This window comes from Rana temporaria, chromosome 12 (genome assembly GCF_905171775.1).
Source record: "Rana temporaria chromosome 12, aRanTem1.1, whole genome shotgun sequence".
Taxonomy (NCBI): domain Eukaryota; kingdom Metazoa; phylum Chordata; class Amphibia; order Anura; family Ranidae; genus Rana; species Rana temporaria.
This window is the reverse complement of record NC_053500.1, coordinates 42,076,437-42,098,096: the sequence shown is the minus strand read 5'-3', so window position 1 is coordinate 42,098,096 and position 21,660 is coordinate 42,076,437.

Below are 21,660 nucleotides of genomic sequence, written 5' to 3'. Positions count from 1 at the left end.
CCCTGGTGGTAATAAAAGAAAATGGTGTACATCACATGGTGTTTTCTATATTGGTAATCATTATAACATTTTTAAACTTGTTGTGGCAGACCCTAAGAGCCGGTTCACACAGGGGCAACTTGGGATCCGACTTGAAGTCGCCCCAAATCGCGCAACATGTCAAATTACATTGAAGTGAATGCGAGTCTTAATGTACACAACTGAAGTCACTCCGACTTCAGAAAAGGTTCCTGTACTACTTCAATCCGACTTCTAGGCGACTTGTACCCATTAATTTCAATGGAAGTAGCCTCCAAGTCGGATCCCCTGTCTTAACTGAAGCAACTTTCCAGGAAGTAAAAATTGTTTTCTCGACTAACCCCTCCCTCCCACAGAGCTGATTACTCTTTGATTGGCCATTTGAAAAGTCCTCTGTCCTGAAGGCACTGTGGTTCACCCTCAAGTGGTGCTGAGGTTGCTTCGCAAAGTTGCGCACAAAGTCGTGTTGCCCCTGTGTGAACCGGCTCTAATGCAGGGTTCGGTTTTGGTCAGAAATATGCTGGATTACTCTAAACTACTGGGCTTTTCAGACATCACACTTTATTAATTAATTAATTTATGTTTTCATTTATGTTTATTCCTGGAAATACGTCACTTTGTCTATTCAGGGCAAAGTAACATGTTCACTTGACTTCACAGCCTGCTGACCTGGTTGCCAACTGCAGCCTTGTGAATTATCTAGTTCTTCTTAGTATGGCAAAGCATGTGACCCTCTCCCATTTATCTTATAATGCAGTTTAAGTGTTGAAGGGTTTGTCCTGTCCATAATTAATCCCTTTGCATTTTTATTGGTGTTTTGGTGCGTGTCTGGTTCAGTTCAAGGTTGGGTCATCACTGGGGTTGGAAGAAGGACTCAGTGTCTCAAGAGCTCCCTTTTATTAATAGACTCTGCAAGGCTTAGAACATCACTCCTCCGGACCCCGTTAGGAGTCTTTTCTTTTTTTATGTTTTATCATTGAGAGAGGAAGTGTTGAGACATCACCCCAGTCAGGTCCCTGATAGCAATAAAAACTGGACAGATGTCCTAATCATTTTCCCAAAATGTAAAAAAAAAAATGTCTGGATAGCTACTTAAAATTGTGGCTTGAAAGTATACTGTATTGCCTTGGAAAGTAGGAGAGTGTTGGTGCCCCAGGCAGGTTTTCATTCTTGTTTGTATCCGGACTGGAGATGTTCACCTTCTCTATTTGTCTGGGTGATCATTGTTAGAGGTGTTAGAGAAAATCTAAATCTAAAAGCCGTCATCAGAACAGGAATAAAGAAAAAATCTTCCAATGGGACACCTGTTCTTGTGAAAAAATACCCATTCTATATGCCCAATTTTTTTTTTTGTTTTAAATATACATTAAGGCCCCTGTCACATACATGTGCACATTTTATCGCTTTTATGAACATGCATTGTACTATGTGTTGGCATGCACTGCTCAACGCACATGATCCATGCATTTTGGGGGTGCACCTTCTTATTTCCAATAGACTCCTTATGCACAGCCATGCAATAAAATGCACATGACTCTTAACACACTGGAATGCATACAACAGTAGACACCTGTGCTTCATTATAATTGAGAAAAAAGGGTCTTATGTGGTACTCAGTGGGTAGAAAAAGGGCCGCTGATAAGGCAGTACAATCAGCCTCCTGTACTGGGCCCAGGCCCCATCAGTTTAAAAGGGGGGCACCGGGCACCTGCTGAACAGGATGGCCGGCTGTACTGCCTTATTGCTGACACTTGTGACTCTTGTAGATCCCCCTGCAGCACTGACACCTTCCCCTCCTCCTACCAGCTGTGATGCAGGGGGATTGGTTTTAATACCTGTTCCCCCTTCCTCCTGCTTTCAGGCCTCTCTCCCCTGCAACGCTGTAAGCTTCCCTCCTCTGCCTCCCGCTAGCAGCTGCTGAGGGCATACAGAGGGATTGTTTCAGGATGGAGAGCAGGGAGACATTAAATATGTTATATTGAACCAGCCCCTTCCATTCCTGAACGAACACAGTGAGCAATTGGTACCGATCACTCACGGTGTCCATTCATTACTGAAGTATAGTAAACTGTGTTTACTATGCTTCTGTTTGTGAATGAACTGGAAGCCACAGAGCGCTTCCAATTCATTCACTGTCCAGTGCAACTGAGGCTGCAGAGAAAGGGACTTATGAATGTCCTCATTACTTTTCTCTGTCTCAAATGTGGAACATCAGAGGTCTGTTTAAAGCAGGGCCGGCCCTATGATGGGACCGAGTGGTACCATGGGTACCAGGCGGCAATTTTAGGGGAGCGGCATACGCCTGCCCGCCAGCCCGCTCCGCTGCCTGTGAGGAGCGCGGCGCCGGGCTGCCAGCGTGCTCCCCTCCCTCCTCCTCTCCTTGTCCGTAGGCGGCTCTCTCCTCCGGTCACCGCAACTGCCGTGTTTCTTATGGATTTCCATCCCCCTCCCTCCTCCTGTCAGAGGAGGAGAGCGGAACACCCAAAGATCGGAGCGGCTGTCTCTGTGTTCAGAGAGAACAGCAGGCAGCCGCGCAGTGATGGGGGGGGGGGGGGGGGCGGTCCGTGCCATTGTAGTTTCAGTTCTCCTCTGTGTCCAACTCCTGCCTGCTGCCCAAGCCTGACATGCTCTTTTCTCCACCCAGATGGTGCGGCTGCACACTGTGCTGTCCTCTCCAGCCGCCGCCTGGGTGTTTTTAGTTAGCCTAATGGTGGGGGTGGTTTGTCCAAGGGTTTCTACTCAGTCCTGAGTAGAAGCTCATTGAAGAATCATATGAAATGGATAGTATGGTTGCACGCCAACATGCATGTACAGCAATGCTCCTTAAAGGAGTTGTAAAATATTTTTTTTTTTTTTTTTGCTGAAATGACTGTTTACAGGGTATAGAGACATAATAGTTAACTGATTCCTTTTAAAAATGATAAAAAATAGATAAAAATCAATCATATAATGTACCTACAGTTTCAGTTTCGTTTTTACATGCTGTTTACTGCTTATGTGATGCCAATACAGGGCAGTGATGGTTTGTAAAACGAAACTGATTGGTGTTGAGGGGTTTTAGACACACAGTAATCACCCTTCCTTGATTAGTGACCACAGAGAGAAAGCTCCCATTACTTTTTTCATCAGGAAACAGACAACCAGGAAGTGTTCAGAACAGAGAAGGATTACAGCAACTTGAGAGCAAAAACGAACAATGAGGACATGAAACCATGACTGCAGTAAGGTAAAAGAAGCTATTTAGCTAAAAAATGTTTTTCCTTTAGTGACCCTTTAACACATGACTTAGGAGACATACCATTTACTTGTGTGTTGTAGTTTGTAGTACTGAAACATATCTACTTGCCATTTGCCAATTAAAATTAAACTCAGAGATGAGACCCTTTATCAGGAGGGTTGGATTAAGGGCCCTGAAAAGCGACTCATTCCATGTACGTGAACTAACTCTTTATTACAAATTCGTTTATTTACATTTTTTACCGTTGACCTGCTGGATGACTCCATTATTGGTATGCTTTAAAGTGATACTAAACACACAGGCCCAGATTCTCAAAGGCGTTACGCCGGGGCACCTTGATATGCGCGGCGTAACTGTACAGATGCGCCGTCGTATCGGTGCGCCGTACCCACAGAACCAGGTCCGCCAGAAATTAGTCTTGTTCCGATCGGCGCAACGTTTGTACGCCGGCGTAGCGCAGGCGCACATTTACGCCGAGAACGCCCAGCGCTCCCATTGATTTCATAATCAAATATGCAAATGAGGGATATACGGAGATTCCCGAACGTACGACCGCCCGACGCAGGCTACGAGCGGTGCGCGTAAGCTGTTCGTCCGGTGTAAACTTGCCCCTCATAAAAGCAGGGGCAACTTTGCACCAGACGTGTGCAGGTCAGCTGGAGAGCAGCTTTAGCAGCACCCTTACGGACGAGCTGAGCAACCACACTTGCAGGACAAGACTTCTGTATGACAACATGCCAGGGGCAGGCATGGTCATAGCACAACTAGTGTGCGCCCAGGCGCTTAGAATGAGAAGGAGAAGAAGGAGGGCACGGCAGCGTTTTTACCGAACGCCATTAGACGTCTTGGCCATCGGGGAAGCAGAGGTGTATCGCCTCTTCAGATTTAACACTCAAGCCATCTAGGAAATAACCACAATCCTGCAGGATGACCTCACCAGCCCAACACACCGCTCACATGCAGTGCAGCCACTGATCAAGGTCCTGGCAACACTCCATTTCCTGGCCACTGGATCTTTTCAGCGCACAAGTGGAGGTGTGGCTGGGATGTCACAAACCAGCATGAGCAGATGTGTGCACCAAGTTGTCCCCGCAATCCTGAGACACATGTCCAACCAAATCGTCAGACCCACCCAGGAGGTCCAGCGGAATAAGGCAAGGGCAGATTTTGTCAGAATTGCAGGATTCCCACGCACCATCGGGGCCATTGATTGCACCCATGTGGCACTACAGCCCCCCCATGACACAGAGAACCTATTCCGCAATAGGAAGCTCTGGCATTCTATCAATGTCCAGGTGATCGTGGATGCCCATGGCCTCATATGGCACGTCCGTGCCAAACACCCCGGATCCTGTCATGACAGCTTCATCTACCGCCAAAGCGACATCCCAATGGAGTTTGACCAGAACGTGTATGGGGACAGCTAGCTGGTTGGTGAGTGACATGGGTGTCAGGTATGACTGTCCCCCCCATGACGCAGACATTACGAGGGACATATGCATGACTAACATCCTCCTGTCTTTTCCCTTCCAGGTGACTCGGCATATGCACTTGGACCTCATCTAATGACCCCATTCCGGAACCCCCAAACCCCAGGAGAGGAAAACTACAATGCTGCACACATAAGTACCCGTGCAGTGGTGGAACGAACCTTTGGCCAACTGAAGTCCCGTTTCAGATGCCTGGATAAGTCTGGGGGGACCCTGTTGTATTCCCCAGACTTTGTGTGCCAGATCATCGGGGAATGTTGCATTCTGCACAACTTCGCAGTGAGAAAGGGCCTGGAGATTGAACTACGTGATGACCTGAGCCCCCAACCCGACAATCCCCCCCTGCCTGAGGGTACCCCGTCTGCTGAGGGATCAGCAATCAGGAGATGCCTCGTTGAACGTCTCTTTGAACGTTAAACACACACATTAAAAATGGCACAATGTGAATGCACGCGTGCACACCACTGTGGTCCCTAGCACACACCCCCACATGCACATCGAATTGGATTAGACCCAATCAAACCACATGGTTTTAGGGAGCAGTAACGCCGCGCCAAGGCTCCAATTATGTTACTGTACATTCATACACCTTTCACACGGCAGAGGGTGACACCCCTTTGCTGGCAGGAGTGTCAACCCCCCCCCCCCATTCTCACACCAGTCACACTATTCTGCACGCCTCACCGTGTGCATTTGTCAACAATAAATTAAAATACTCTTTACCAGAGCAATACTTAGAAAAATAAAGAAAATAACTCTTTACCCGAGCAATAATCATAAAGAAAAAATAACTAATTGGCCTGCCTTCGGCCACGGCCCCGGCCCCGGCTCCTCAACTGCCTGGTTGAGGGGGGGGGTTGCATCAGGCAGAGGAGCATCCACCGGGGCAGGAGGCCTGCCCTCTAATGCCACCGCTATCCTCCTCAGGAGGTTATTGGTCTCGGTTTGAACACCAACAATGGCAGCTGTGTGCCCCTGGACGGACTCATTTAGGGTCTGCACCTCTTTCACCAGGCTTGCTGTGGTGGATTCGAGATCCCGCAAACAGGTGATAATTGCAGTGGTGTTGCCTGCAATGTCCTGAATCACATCGGTGACATGTCCCCTCTCTCCAAGGCTGTCAGCCACTCGAGTGAAGTCCTGGCCCATCGCACCCATAAGGCGGGTCTGGTTTTCCTGCGCAGTGGTCAGGGTCACAGGCAGGAACTCGGGTACCCCCCTGGTTCTCAGCGTTGACCTCCTTGGTCCACGAGAGGCTTCAGGCCTGGCATAGGGGGAGGGATTAGATGGAGGGGGTGGGTTGGGGATGGAGACAGAGGGAGTGGCTGGGTTGGAGATGGAGTCCGAGGATATGGAGGATCGTGGGCTTGAGGTCCGGGATGGACCAGCCAAGCTTCCCAAATCCTCCATGAAAAGGGACAGTGACACCTCCTCCCCCAAATGCTCCGCATCCTGCAGAACCTCCTCAATGGAGGCGTGGCCACCACTCTCCTCCACCAATGCCGCTTGCCTTCCCTGGGGGTCAGGGGCATCTTCATCAGATGAAGATGGTGTGGGACGGGCAGGGACATCAGCATCAGGGGATGGTGTGGGACGGGCAGGGACATCAGCATCAGGGGATGGTGTGGGACGGGCAGGGGCACGAGACGGGCCAGCTTCATCCTGGACACCTGTGGATGACACAAAACATTCACATGTTGGTGGACCCACACACATATTCCCCCCCCCCCCACACACATGCTACACACCAGATAGTTGAAATAAACACTTACCTGTCCTCAAGGGCGGATGAACAGAATCATAGCCCGGCATTCCCTCAACTTGCACCCTGGTAAGGCACCGGGCAACTACCTCCTCATCTGGTGTCAGACGGATCCTTGAGGCAGGTCCCCCACCAGTGCCCCTGGCATGCCTCGCCATGAGGGCCATCTTGTCCTTGACCCTCCTCCTGAGATCATTTATTTTTTTGCCTATATGACGGGGCCTCCTCGCCTCATTGCCCACAGCATTCACTTGATCCGTTATCCTCTGCAGGATCTCATCCCTTCGCCCCTTGCTTGTAGTTTTACTCCTGGACCCATGGAGGTGGTCATAGTGCCTCTCCATGCCTGCGAGAATTATGGCCCTCTCATCAGGAGAGAAATTCTTTTTCCTGCTCCTTGTACGCTCAGCAGACATGGCAAAGCACTGCAAAAGTAAGCTCACCACCAACAGTAAACTAACAGGTGTACTTTTGCACACGATGGGCGCATGTCTGGGCGTATTTATGCACTTGGTTGGAGCAACTCGCCAATCGCGTTGTGCGCATGCGCATAGGGGCGGGGGACACCCGGTCACGTGACGGTGCATGCGCCGTCCGTTCAGACCATCATTTGCATAAGGTCACGGTTCATTTAAATGTATCACGCCCACTTCCTTCCTACTTTCACTTACGCCCACATACGCCCACGAATTTGCACTACGCCGGCGCAAATTTGAACGCCGGTGCTTCGGGAATACGGAGCTTACCTCTCTAAGTTAGGACGGCGTAGCGCATCTTGGATGCGCTACACCCGCATAAGGATGCGCCGATATACGAGAATCTGGGCCACACTGTTTAATTTACATTCTTCTATTTCTGTATATGGATGATAGCACTGTAATTATTTTAATAAAAAAAATAAAAATAAAATCTAGGTCCCTTTTCCTAATTGATATACAGCCATTTGACCCCGGCAGGAGCCGCAGGTGAATGTTGGTATCTCCCACCCTGCACAGCCAGGCACACAGAATTTTTCACCACACACTGGAGACAAGAAACAGTCCTTGCAGCTTTGTTTTTGTGTTTTTATTAGGGCAGTTGTTCTCAATTCCTGTCCTCGGGACCCACTAACAGGCCAGGTTTGCAAGATAAGTGAAATACATCACAGGTGATATCATTTGCTGCTCAGTGATTGCAGTATTCTAGTCTGCATATCCCCAAGATAATACTTAAAATCTGGTCTGTTAGTGGGTCCTGAGGACAGGAGTGGAGAACTACTGTATAAAAGGGGAATTGAACTTGGATAGGGTTGAGCGTATTATGGGATGCCCACTTGATCAAACTCAGAACTCTTCAGGGACACAAACTGTATACAGCCAGTGTATATCCAACTGTAGCGGATGCCCCGCAATTCCCGCGACCTCGCCAAGCTGGCTGCCGCGATGTACACAGGCTCTCTAGACAGGGAGAGCGCGCCTGTCAGCTGTAGGAGGGATATTCCCCCCTCCCTTTTCTTCTCGCTGACACTGACCTTGGTAATGTGAGTGGTGTCCGCACAGACATCCACCCGCTCTCTGATCCCTCCCCTGTGTTCCTATTGGCAAGAGGAGAAGCCGAGTATAGGAGTACACAAGCCTATTTGAGGGACTGTGACAAGCTGCAGGAGCAGCTGCAATGGATTCTGGGACATGTAGTCCCCATACCAAATGGGCCCATAAGCTTTTATGGGTACAGGCACTAAAAAAGTCCAGGATGATCTGGGAAGGGAGGATCAGAGACTCCATTTCGATTTCCACGAGGGAGACAAAGAGATTAGACCTAGGGGAGAGGTGCTGCATGATTTCAGGCATCCACAGCCAGTTGGGGCCTCCAGCCTGAGAGAGGGGGGTCCCAGGTGCACATCCAGATGCACCTTCACCAACGGTGTCAAGCGTTCCAGTGTGAAGTGACTAGTCGAGTCACTAGAAGAGCCTGCCGGTTCCAGGAAATTTGTTTGGGCCTTGAGTTGGTTGAGAGGGCTTTTGCTCATTTGCAGGAAACAAGGACACTGCACCCAGACAGAGTTAAATGGACACTGTATACAGACATCATTGCTATTAGTCATCTTGCTGAAACTTGTAGTGCCACAGGGATAAAGGATAAGGCCATTCAATCACAGAGGCATTGTATACAGACACCATTGTCTTTTCACCTTGCTGGGGAAGATCCTTCTACTTGATAATCCAAGCCAGTTGTATTGTTTGGCCCTGCTTTTCAGGAGTTTAGGTGCACTAACAAGTGCTAGCTGAAGATACAAAGCCTCATCTTTCTTCAAAAGGACTGAAGCTACTAGTGCCATATGGGCCCACAAACACATATTAAGGGCTCTGTATATGCAGTGGGGATGTGGGACAGTTTTTCTGGGAAGTTAAATATTGGTTTGAATACAGTGTTTGAAGTTGGGCCTGTGGTGTCAGGGGACAGAAGAGAGAGGTCTGACATAAAGAGGGTCATTCCTCTGCTCTCCTCCTACCTGGACTCATAGAGCCGACCTGAGTAAAGGCAACCAATCTGGTACAGATTGCCATATTGTGATTTATTGTTATTGAAGGGTTTGCCTCTGGTCTTGGGGTTATTCTCAGGTTTTGAACCCCCTGAAAGCAGCCTGAATATAGTATTGAGCTATATTGCTCTTAATCTCAGTTATTGCTCTCTAATTGCGTTATTTCAATATATATTGTTACGGTTTGTTAATCTTTTCCACATAAATATTGCAGTAAGGACAATTTCTGTGTTTTATAATAACGTGTGTTTCCCATAACGTGTGTTTCTCATTGGTCCTTGCACTTAAACTATTGCCAGGTGTGCCAGAGGGGCTGAGACTGTTCTTAGGGTTGAGAGGCAGAGTATGGAACTAAACATATTAAGTGGCTCCTGTGGGGGAAGCGCTACACACCTCTCCTACCTCCAGCACAATTTTGCTTGTAGAACAACAACTCCCAGGACCAGCTGGCACTGTAAGGATGGTCTAAAAAGAGCGCAATCAGACCATAGAAGCTGACCTTTACAGGTAGGGGCCGCTGGCCCCTTTGGTAGTGTAGCAAAAAAGAAGCGCCAGTGCTCAGCTGTCTTACTCCTGTGGCTACTGATCCCAGTACCATCTCTTCAGGCACTGCCAGTCCACTTGAATGCAGCTGTCCCCTTTACCAGCCCCCCTGGCCAAGCCAAGACAGTCCTCCCAGACTACCTCTGCATCCACCCCAAACTACTTCCACCCAGTCCTCTCACTGCAACACTCATCAGCCCTCCTGGCTGTCTTCCTTCCTGGAGATTTGCCCGGCAGTGTTTTCCTGCTGTCCTCAACCTTGCTCCTGGTCAGGACACCTCTGTGTGTCATGAAAAAGGTCCCTTCTGCACCCGAGCCCAGGCCCAAGGTCACCCCCCCTCAGACTAGAGGACACTTCAAGGGCCACGACAGCCTAACACTCCATCTCCATCTTCCAAACGAAGTCCACTGCCCCAGCTGGGCTGACTCTGAGTAATTGATGGGGACTTTCCCCTGCCAACCCATCTGTTGGGGATTGGTCATGGTCCTCACGAATACACCAGGCAGCTCCTCCTCCCCTCCACTCCCATTCTTCCAGAACCATCTACTAGGTTCTAGAAGTTTGGGGAGGGGGGGGGGGGTTTAGAGATGCTGCCTGTGAGTCATACCAACCCTTCCTAAATCACTCCCCTGACCCAGATAAAACAACACAGGCTTGGCTACTAGCCAAGCCTGACAATTTACCTACTCTGTGTAAAAAAAAACTATTTACACTTCTAGCACACTAGAGGGTGCTACATATATTTTAAATTAAATCTTTATTATTGTTGTCAATAACATGGTGTGGATGGATTTCTGCTAGTCACAGACTGTGTCACGCCCATCCAGCTTGTGTCTTAGAATACGAGAGAGGTGAAGCCACCATTAATCCACATGTAATATCCCACTCCCATTGTGTTTACCTAGTCAGTGGGCATAAAGGAGGAGGGAGGGAGTGGGCTGTCATTTACCACTGTGTATTTGCCCACATGTGTGACTCTATAGTCACATGGACTGCAAAGATGTTATAGGGAGGAAATGCTCAGCATAGAAACACACTGAAAACTGAGCATGTGCAGAGTTGTCACCACAGTTGCAAAATTTCTAGCTGAATTGGGAACATGGATAGATGGTGAAAATAGAGAGCAGCAGGATAAACCACGTTTTTTGCAGACTACAGAAAACAAAATCTCATAGTGACTGAGTGAGTAAGAACAGCATGTAATACAGCATAAAAGTAACAGAAAAAAAGTGCCAAGCTAAAAAATATACCTTTGCGTTTTTTACACATGTATACACATGCTAGACTATGTCTGTAGTAAACCACATAAGAAATAATATAATTACACCACTAACTCAAATTAGTGTAACTCTGTGCTCAATTATAGTACAGCATGTGAACCATTAATTAGTTTGTTTCTCTGCTTATCCATATTTCCACATTTTACTCATTTTACTAATTGCCCATAGAAGATCACATGCATAAAGTGCTAGTTGGTGCCACAATGTTAATTAAACTGATCCTGTGCTGTAAATAAAAAATATATGCATTAATACTCAAATAACAACATCTGTCATAAAATATATACATCCAATATATTTGTGCTCAAAATATTCACGAACGTGTTCCCATTAACGATAAAATGTACTATGTACAAAGTGCTATTTTGCTTGATTCACAAAATGACATGCATTATATATACAGTCCATTCACAGTTCAAAAAATCCAAAGCAACTGGTGATAGCAAAACGTGTCCTTGTGTCCTCCCAGACTACCTCTGCATCCATCCCAGACCACTTCCACCCAGGCCTCTCAATTCTCTGACTGCAACACTCACCAGCCCTCCTGGCTGTCTTCCTTTCTGGAGATTTGCCCGGCAGTGTTTTCCTGCTGTCCCCAACCTTGCTCCTGGTCAGGACACCTCTGTGTGTCATGAAGAAGGTCCCTTCTGCACCCGAGCCCAGGCCCGAGGTTACACCCCCCCAGACTAGAAGGCACTTCAAGGGCCACCGACAGCCTAATGCCATGTACACATCATTGAACTTAATTTTTCTAGGCTTGTTGTAGTGTTGTACGTCACTGCGTTCTTGACAGTTGACATTTTGTGTGACCGTGTGTATGCAACACAAGTTTGAGCCAAAATTCAGTTGGAAAAAAATCCACGGTTTTCTTGTCGGAATTTCCGATCATGTCTACGCGGCATGACACACCATCTCCATCTTCCAAGCGAAGTCCACTGCCCCATCTGGGCTGACTCTGAGTATTTGATGGGGCCTTTCCCCTGCCAACCAATCTGTTGGGGATTGGTCAGGGCCCTCATGAATACACCAGGCAGCACCTCCCCCCTCTTCTCCCATTCTTCTAGAACCTTCTACTAAGTTCTAGAAGTAGGGGAGGGGGGTCTTAGAGATGCTGCCTGTGAGTCATACCAACCCTCCCTAAATCACTCCCCTGACCCAGATAAAACAACACAGGCTCCGCTGCCAGTCAAGCCTGACAATTTACATACTCTGTGTAAAAATGTTTTTTACATTTCTAGCCCGCTAGAGGGGGCTACAAATGTTTTAGATGAAATCTTTATTATTTTTTGGCACATGGTGTGGATGGGTTTCTGCTAGTCACAGACTGTGTCACGCCCATCCAGCTTGTGTCTTAGAATAAGAGAGAGGTGAAGCCACCATTAATCCACATGTAATTTCCCACTCCCGTTGTGTTTACCTCGTCAATGGGCATAGAGGAGGAGGGAGGGAGTGGGCTGTCATTTACCACTGTGTATTCGCCCACGTGTGTGACTCTATAGTCAACTGGACTGTGATAGGGAAGAAATGTTCAGCATAGAAACACACTGAAAATTGAGCATGTGCAGAGTTGTCACCACAGCTGCAAAATCTCTAGCTGAGGGAACATGGATAGAATGTGGAAATAGAGAGCAGCAGGATCAACCAAGTTTTTTGCAGAATACAGAAAACAAAATCTCAACATGACTGAGTGAGTATGAACAGCATGTAATACAGCATAAAAGTAACAGAAAAAAGTGATACGCTAAAAAAAAAAAAGCTATGTGTTTTTTACACATGTATACACATGCTAGACTATGTTTGTAGTAAACCACATAAGAAATAAGATCATTACACCACTAACTCAAATGAGTAAATTAGTGTAACTCTGTGCTCAATTATAGTACAGCATGTGAACTATTAATTAGTTTCTCTGCTTATCCATATTTCCACACTCTTCTAATTGCCTATAGAAGATCACATGCATAAAGTGCTAATTGGTGCCACAACTTAAAGGGGTGTTCCAGGCATTTTTTGTGTTTATTAAAAGTCAGCAGCTACAAAAAGTGTAGGTGATCGCCTACTGCAGCCCCTCCCTGTAGGCTACGCCTACGATGCCCCTCGGTGGAAGGAGGAAGTGGGACAGGAAGTCCCACTCCTCCTGAAGCCCCCACTAATCCCCCAAAAAAATTACATGCCAAATGTGGCATGTAAGGGGCGAGGAGTGGGTTAAGCGGAAGTTCCAATTTTGGGTGGAACTCCGCTATAATGTTAATTAAAGTGGCCCTGTACAGTAAATAAATATATGCATTAATAATTACATAACAACATCTGTCATAAAATACATCCAATATATCTGTGCTCAAAATATTCACAAACGTGTTCCCATGTGCTACAAATGTGCAAAAGTGCTATTTTGCTTGATTCACAAAATGACAGGCATTATATATACAGTCCATTCACAGTTCAAAGCAACTGGTAATAGCAAAACGTGTCCTTGTGTCCACTCTGGTGCTCCCCCACCCTATAGTATATGGGTTCACCTTAGAGCGTGTGACCCTGCAATTAAGCCTGGTCAGAACCCAGAGGTGGTTCATATGCGTGTATGAGATGACAATAGTGATAGTGAGGAAAAGTCAGTGACGAGTCGACGACACCACCAGTTGGTGCACAGCAGGCTAATTTTAAACCCTAGATGGGACAGACATTTAAGAAGGAAACGGCGCCAACAATGGACAATGGTGAACACCGCGGAGGATCGGGCACTGTCATTCCGGTGGAGGGGATAAGTACAGCTATTTTTGACATCATCATTGTATTGTCATATGCAATTGTGTTACTGTACACAGTAGCCTCAACCTATGCTGATAATTCCCCTCAGCCTTCTGTAGCGGTGTGTTGCTACAAGTTACTAACATCCACGCATATTCACCCTGCTGCCAGACATCCATACGTCACACTCGTAGACAATGAAATGTCATTTGCTTTGTTTTGTTGTTTTATTTGGGGAATTGAACTTGGTTGGGAGAAGGGATGCCCTTAGAACAAATTGGTATTTGCCATGTTAGAGCGGATCCAGCTTTACATGGACAAATGGTTAACTCATTATCTTTACAAATGATATAGCGGTTTATACGTCACATTCCTTAGATGGGATAAAATGGCGGACCCTAATCCTGACAGACTTTTTACCTCAGAACTTTCCCGCCTCTGGACTCTCCGTGCAGATATTTACCTCAGGACACTTCTCCTGCACATCACTTTGCTGTAACAGATTAGTACTCCTGTCCTGCCATCTTCAGCCCACTAGGCCTTACTCTGAATAAGTAGTAGTTTCAATTGATGATCCTGAATAGGACAGAAGCCTGCAGTACCCCTTTTTTGTGGCCGTGGTTATTACTTGAGGAAAATATTTAACGATGGACTACTGATCACAGCGGTCCCGACTTGCAAATCCTGTGCCCTCTGGCTGCATTGATTTGACACAAACACCACAGTCTCTCCTCTGGCTCTACACCCAGCTCCTGTTCCAGGACACTCTTCCATGACCTTGTAAGTAAAGGTTCCTTCCCAGCTCTCCCTGGCATGCCTCTTCCAGATCTACACTGTGCTTCACTCACTGACTCCTGCCCCGAGTCCTTTGAGAAAGGATTTACCCAGACCATGCGGACCAACTTCTCTCCAGCTCCTGTTCCAGGACACCTTTCCATGACCATGTAAGGAAAGGTCCCCTCCCAGCTCCCGAGCTCCTCTGCAGGATCCACACCTACCCAGATGGAGGTGTCTCTACAGCACGCAGTCTAGCATTCCATCCTTCAGTTCACCCGGTCGACAACTACCCCCCAGCAGGCTGACTGAGGGAATATATAGGAGGCCCGCCCCCTGCCAATCCTAGATGGGGATTGGTCAGAGCTCCTACATAAACCCCATGCCACTCCAACTCTCAGCCCTGCTCCCTTTCCAGAATATTCTCACTGGAAACAAAGGCGCCCAAAAGCTGAAGTACATGTCAGTCACACCCACTGCTACACTAACCACCCCCTGCCCCCAGATCAAAAACAAACAGGCTTAGCTCACAGCATAGACCTGCTTAAATTTACCTACACTGGCAGCTAACACCAAAAACCTCACATCCAGAACCTACCTATGGTAGAGAGTGCCTTAGATCCCTCCATTCCTGAGAATATCTCGCTTCCTCACACACACATACCACCATAGATGCAATCAGTGAAACATACCGGCCACAGGTGATAATATGAGGAGCACCAGCAAATTTATCAGCACACAGCAGCTGTGGTGAAGCCCTTCCCAAACAACGCCTCTCATCCTAGGCTACTCTTAGGATCTATAATACACCTCCACTACCTACATTGTTCAGCTCAGAACTCCCTAGGATCTCTGGCATACATGGACTAGCACGGACATTCCCGTTGTGGGACCCTATTACTTCTCCTCCCCTAGCTCTTATGCAGCCAAGAACAGAGATTTTGTGATCACTTATTTAAAAAAAAAAAAAAAAAAGGCATTTATAATGTTTTATTTCTATATACACAAATGTTTTGCCTTTCATTTATATTTTAAACTATTTTTAACTGAATGGGTTGTTTTCCAAGGTGATAGTTTACAATCACTTTAAGATTGCATCTCCACTTCACAGGCACTGTCCTCTGGTTCTGAAGCACAGCGAGTCAGCCTGATTTTTACATGGTTGCAAAGGGATACCCAATACCCCAATACCCTGCAATACCCCAATACTCTGCAATACCCCCAATACTCTGCAATCCACCAATACTCTGCAATACCCCCAATACTCTGCAATACCCCAATACTCTGCAATACCCCCATACTCTGAAATACCCCCAATACTCTGCAATCCACCAATACTCTGCAATACCACCAATACTCTGCAATACCCCCAATACTCTGCAATACCACCAATACTCTGCAATACCCCACTACTCTGCAATTCCCTGCAATACACCAATACCTTGCAATACGTTGCCTATGGGGATTTTTAAGTAGCGAAGTTCGGTGCCATTCCACAAGCGTGTGCAATTTTGAAGGGTGACATGTTGGGTACCTATTTACTCGGCGTAACTTCATCTTTCATATTATGCAAAAACATTGGGCTAACTTTACTGTTTTGTTTTTTTTAAGCATAAAACATTTTTTTTTTTAAAACAAGCGTTCAAAAAATTGCTGCGAAAATACTGTGCCAGATAAAAAGTTGTAATGGCCGCCATTGTATTCTCGAGGGTCTTTGCTAAAAAAACATATATAATATTTTGGGGTTCTATGTCCTTTTCTAGCAAATAAATTATGATTTTTACATGTAGGAGAGAAATGTCAGAATTGGCCTTGGTGCTCCAGAACGCCTGTTGGTGCTCCCTGCATGTTGGGCCTCTCTATGTGGCCACGCTGTGTAAAAGTCTCACACATGTGGTATCGCCATACTCAGGAGGAATAGCAGAATGTGTTTTGGGGTTTAATTTGTGGTATGCATATGCTGTGTGTGAGAAATAACCTGCTAATATGACAGAAACAAGATTTTTTTTTTTTTTTACAGAATTTTCAGTGTTTTTTCTTTTATAGCGCAAAAAATAAAAAACCCAGAGGTGATCAAATACCACCAAAAGAAAGCTATATTTGTGGGAAAAAAAGGACAAAAATTTCAGATGGGCACAATGTTGTATGACTGAGTAATTGTCATTCAAATTGTAAGAGCACCCAAAGCTGAAAATTGGTCTGGTTAGGAAGGGGGTTTAAGTGCCCAGTGGTCAAGTGGTAAAGTTCGCATTTGTTGCGCTATACAAGTTACTCACTCACTCACACTCATAGGCCCAGATTCTCATACATCAGCGCTGCTCCTGGGCAGCGTAATGTATGAGCTCTACGTTACACCGCTGCAGGTCTACAGGTTTAAATCCTGATTCTCAGAACACTTACCTGTAAACTTGCGGCGGTGTATCGTTAGATTGTTTGGCGCAAGCCCGCCCAATTCAAATGGGGCGGGCACCATTTAAATTAGGCGCGCTCCCGCGCCGAGCGTACTGCGCATGTTCCGTCGGGTAAATTACCCGACGTGCATTGCGCTAAATGACGTCGCCCCGACGTCATTTGCCTAGATGTATACGTAAATGGCGTCCAGCGCCACTCACGGACGTCTTACGCAAACGACGTAATTTTGATTCAATTCGACGCGGGAACGACAGCCATAGTTAACATTGGTTGCCCCTGCTAATAGCAGGGGCAACCTTACGCGTCGGGTACGCTACGTAAACGACGTTAATTCGCTGCGTCGACCTCGCGTATGTTCGGGAATCGCCGTACTTACCTCATTTGCATAGACGACGGGGAAAAGCGACGATGCGACACCTAGCGGCGGGAAAAAAAATTACTTTTAAGATCTGACAGCGTAACAGCCTTACGCTTGTCAGATCTAATGGGTACCTATGCGCAACTGATTCTAAGAATCAGTCGCATAGATACCCGGGGCCAGATGAGGAGTTACGACGGCGCTAATGGTGTTGCGCCGTTGTAACGCCTTTGAGAATCTGGCCCATAGTGTCTGACCACCTACGTTGGGGTAGACATAACATTTGTGACACTTTTATTGTCAAAGCTTAACTAAACAAGCTGCAGCTGATTGGGTACCATGCACAGCTGCACCAAATTTTGCACTTAAATCAACCCAATTTTTCTTATGCTGCCTGACAGCTGTAGCTCCCAACCCACTCTGGTTACTAATGGCAATCTAGACTTTCACTTCTCAGCTTCACCACTTGTTAAGCCTTGGTGGCTGTGACAGACCCAACTGGGACAAGGGCTTTTGGAGAGGACTAGGGGGCTAGCCTTCTACCCACTGATTATGACCCATGGAGGAGATCAGGGATTTTGTCTGCTTCTCCCAAACAGAGCATGGAAAAGAGCTCAGCCTTTGATCCCATGGAGAGAGCAGCTCATTCTATAATGATTGAGAACAACATGAGAAACGCTAAGGCCCCTTTCACATTGAGGAGTTTTTCAGGCGGTAAAGCGCTAAAAATAGCGCTGCTATCCCGCCTGAAAAACTCCTGCACAGCAGACTCAATGTGAAAGCCCGAGGGCTTTCACACTGAGGCGATGCGCTGGCGGGAGACAAAAAAATCTCCTGTCAGCAGCATCTTTGGAGCGTGTATACCGCTCCTTCACCGCTCCTTCCCATTGAAAACAATGGGAACCGCGGCAATACCGCCCGCAATGCGCCTCTATAGAGGCGCATTGCGGGCGATATTAACTCTTTATCGGCCGCTAGCGGGGGTTAATACCGCACCGCTAGCGGCTGATACCCGCGGCAATTCCGGCGGTATAGCGCCGATATTTTTAGCGGCGTTATACCGCCACCGCAGCTCCTGCCTCAGTCTGAAAGGGGCCTAAGAGCGAAGCTTAGCTTAACTCTGAATAAAATACAATAAGCTGTTCATTAACTTACTGTTAATTAGATCACTGTTAGCTGTTTGTAAGATGTACTAATGATATTACTGTTTAAAGTTTGCACTTTTTAGGATAATAAAGATCTTATCAGATCTTATCAGATTTTGTGTGATATAAATTCTGTGTGAGTTTTCAATGAAGAGTTCCAATTTTTTACTTTTTGGTATAATAATTTTCCCATAAAAAAAACTTGAAAAAAATATTTTTTTTCATCAGTTTAGGCTTATATGTATTCTTCTAAATATTTTTGGTAAAAATTTTTTTACAATAAAAGGTATATTGATTGGTTTGTGCAAAAGGTATAGCGTCTACAAAATAGGGAATAGATTTAGGGCATTTTTATAATTTTTTTTCTTTTACTGGTAATGGCGGTTATCAGCGATTTTTAGTGGGACTGCGACATTACGACAGACAGATCGGCCAATTTTTACACTTTTTTGTGACCAGTGACATTTATACAGCGATCAGAGCTATACAAATGCACTGATTACTGTACAAATGACACTGGCAGGGAAGGGGTTAAAACTAGTGGTGATCAAGGGGTAAATGACAGAACGGGGATCTGTTTGTTTACAGTCATCCCTTTTGTGACTCTTTGTGGAGAGATCGCGGGTGGCTGGCAGACAATGTGGCCTCCGGTCACGCTCATCGGCTTTGGCGCCTGGGGGAGCACGCGCATGCGCCCACTGTATCTATTGCACAAAGTGACGAACAGCTATGGCAATTTGCACAATAGAGCCGACCTGCCTCAGTATGACTGTGGCGGTTGGTCTTAAAGTGGTACTTCAGACCAGGCAATTTCTAACTTTTAGAACATAATTAATGTAACACAGTCTGTGACAGATTCTTCCATATACAGCTCTTAGTTTATCCTAGTATTTTAGTTCATACTTCTTAAGTAAGAGAAGTCCCTTCAGCAAAGTCCATAACTGACTTCCGCTACCCCGGCTGGGTATCCCAGAGAGGGCGGCCATATACTCAAAAAAGAACTACATTCTCAAGCATTCCTTCCTGTCTATTCACATTCGGAAGGCCACGAGGGAGCTCTGATCGGCTGCCCTCCTTGTAATTATAGCCCACCACAAGGGGGAAGAGCTATGAACACCCGGGAGTTAGCAGTCTTAACCCCTTCCATAATCCCCTGGGCAGCCTGCTATGCAAGAACTCACTAGCACATACTTTATAATAACCACAGTGCAAACATTAAAGGGTCACTAAAGATTTTTTTTTTTAGCTAAATAGCTTCCTTTACCTTACTGCAGTCCTGGTTTCATGTCCTCATTGTTCGTTTTTGCTCTGATGTTGCTGTAATTCCTCTCTGTTCTGGACACTTCCTGGTTGTCTGTTTCCTGATCACCACAGTAATGGGAGATTTCTCACTGTGGTGATTAATCAAGGAGGTGTGATTACTGTGGGCCAGATTCACATACAATGGCGGATCTTTATGCCGGCGTAGTGCATCTTTTTTCCGCTGCACCGGACCAGCGCGGAGAGGCCTGTACATGATTCACAAAAAAAATTCTCACCCAGATGCACCAGCGGGGCGTATTTTAGACGGCGTAAGGCGGCGTAACTGTAAGTGGGCGTCACCATATGCTAATGAAGCTCCGACGGTGGCGCAGGGAGATACGTCGGGCGCAACTTTTACCGCACATGCTCAGTGACATCGACGGGCTGACTGCCCCATCTGCACATGCTCAGAACTGCGCCCCGGCGTGACCCCTAAGATACGCCGGCCCACTGCCTCCGCCCAGTCCATAAATACACCCAGACATGCGCCCTACAAGTGCAAAAGTACCCAAGCATTTTTGGTTCCTGCTAGGTCTTTTGCACTTGTTTTTTGGGGGAATTATGGCTGCTGGAGATCCTCTCCCGTGCCCTCCTACGTGCCCGTCGATGCAGTAGTGCTATGACCACGGCTGCCCCTGGCATGTTGGCACACAGATGTGTTGTCCAGCAAGTGTGGTTGCTCAGGTCGTCTGTAACAGTGCTGCTGCTCTCCAGCTGACCTGTGCAAGTGTGGTGCAAAATTACCCCTGCTTTATGAGGGGTAACTTTGCGCCGGAATTTCCAGTTACACGCACCGGGAGTAGCCTGCACCGGCCAAACCTACTTTTCTGAATCGGCGTATCTCCCTCATTTGCATATTTAAAACCAAAAAAACATGGCCGCGCCAGATCCGTCCAGCGTAAATAAGCGCCAACGCCGCTCCGGCGTAGAAAAGTTACGCCGGTAGGAAGAAGTCTATTTTGAGGCGTATCTGGTTCTGTGGGTACGGCGCAGAGATACGACGGTGCACATTTAGACTTACGCCGCGCATCTCGAGATACGCCGGAATAAGTGCTACATGAATCTGGCCCTGTGTGTCTAAAACTCCTCAGCACCAATCCAGTTTCATTTTGCAAAACCTTCACTGCCCTCTATTGGCTCTCTGGCTCTGTACATCAGAGAACCAGGAAACAACAGCAACAATGAAACAAAACTGTAGGTACATTATATGATTGGTTTTTATCTATTTTTAATCATTTTTAAAAGGAATCAGTTAACTATTATGTCTCTATACCCTGTAAACAGTAATTTCATAATTTTTTTTTTCCTTTAGTGACCCTTTAATGTATGTACCCCTCAATTAAGAACCTGCCTACAAGCGGCCCCCAAACTGTGGCTGCAGGCAGGCTGTTGTCTTTTGCCTAACTCCTTCCACTGACATTAATGATGAGCACTATTCCTCCTATGGACACCAATAATAGGGCACTACTCTTCCCGCTGATACCAAGGATGAGGCACTATTCCTCTAGTTGACATCAACAATGTGGTATTATTCTTCCCACGGATATAACTATTGAGCACTAATCCTCCCATTGACACCAACGATGGGGCATTTTTCTCTCACTATTCCTTATCCTACTGACCACAGATGCTATGTAATTTATTTATTCTCATTCACCAAGTCTTAACATTGTTTACTGCCACTGTCCACAGCCCAGCCCCCTAAAGTATGAAGGATAGCAAGCTGGGCCTTTGTTTAGAAGGTTTTTAGAGACCCCCGATCTTTAGACACGCACAAACATAGGTACCCTGTATACACAGGACTGGTGCAAGTTTTTTTGACACCCCTGGCTCCACCCCTGACTCCACCCCTTTTGCCCTGCCCATGTACACCCCACCTTTTTAACAAAAAGCCCATCAAATGCAGCCCACCAGCACCCATTAAATGCAGCCTCACAAGCGCCCATTAATACTGCCTCACCAGTGTCCATTAATGCAGCCTACCAGCACCCATTAATGCAGCCTACCAGCGCCCATCAATGCAGCCTACCAGCGCCCATCAAATGCAGCTTCACCAGCGCCCATCAAA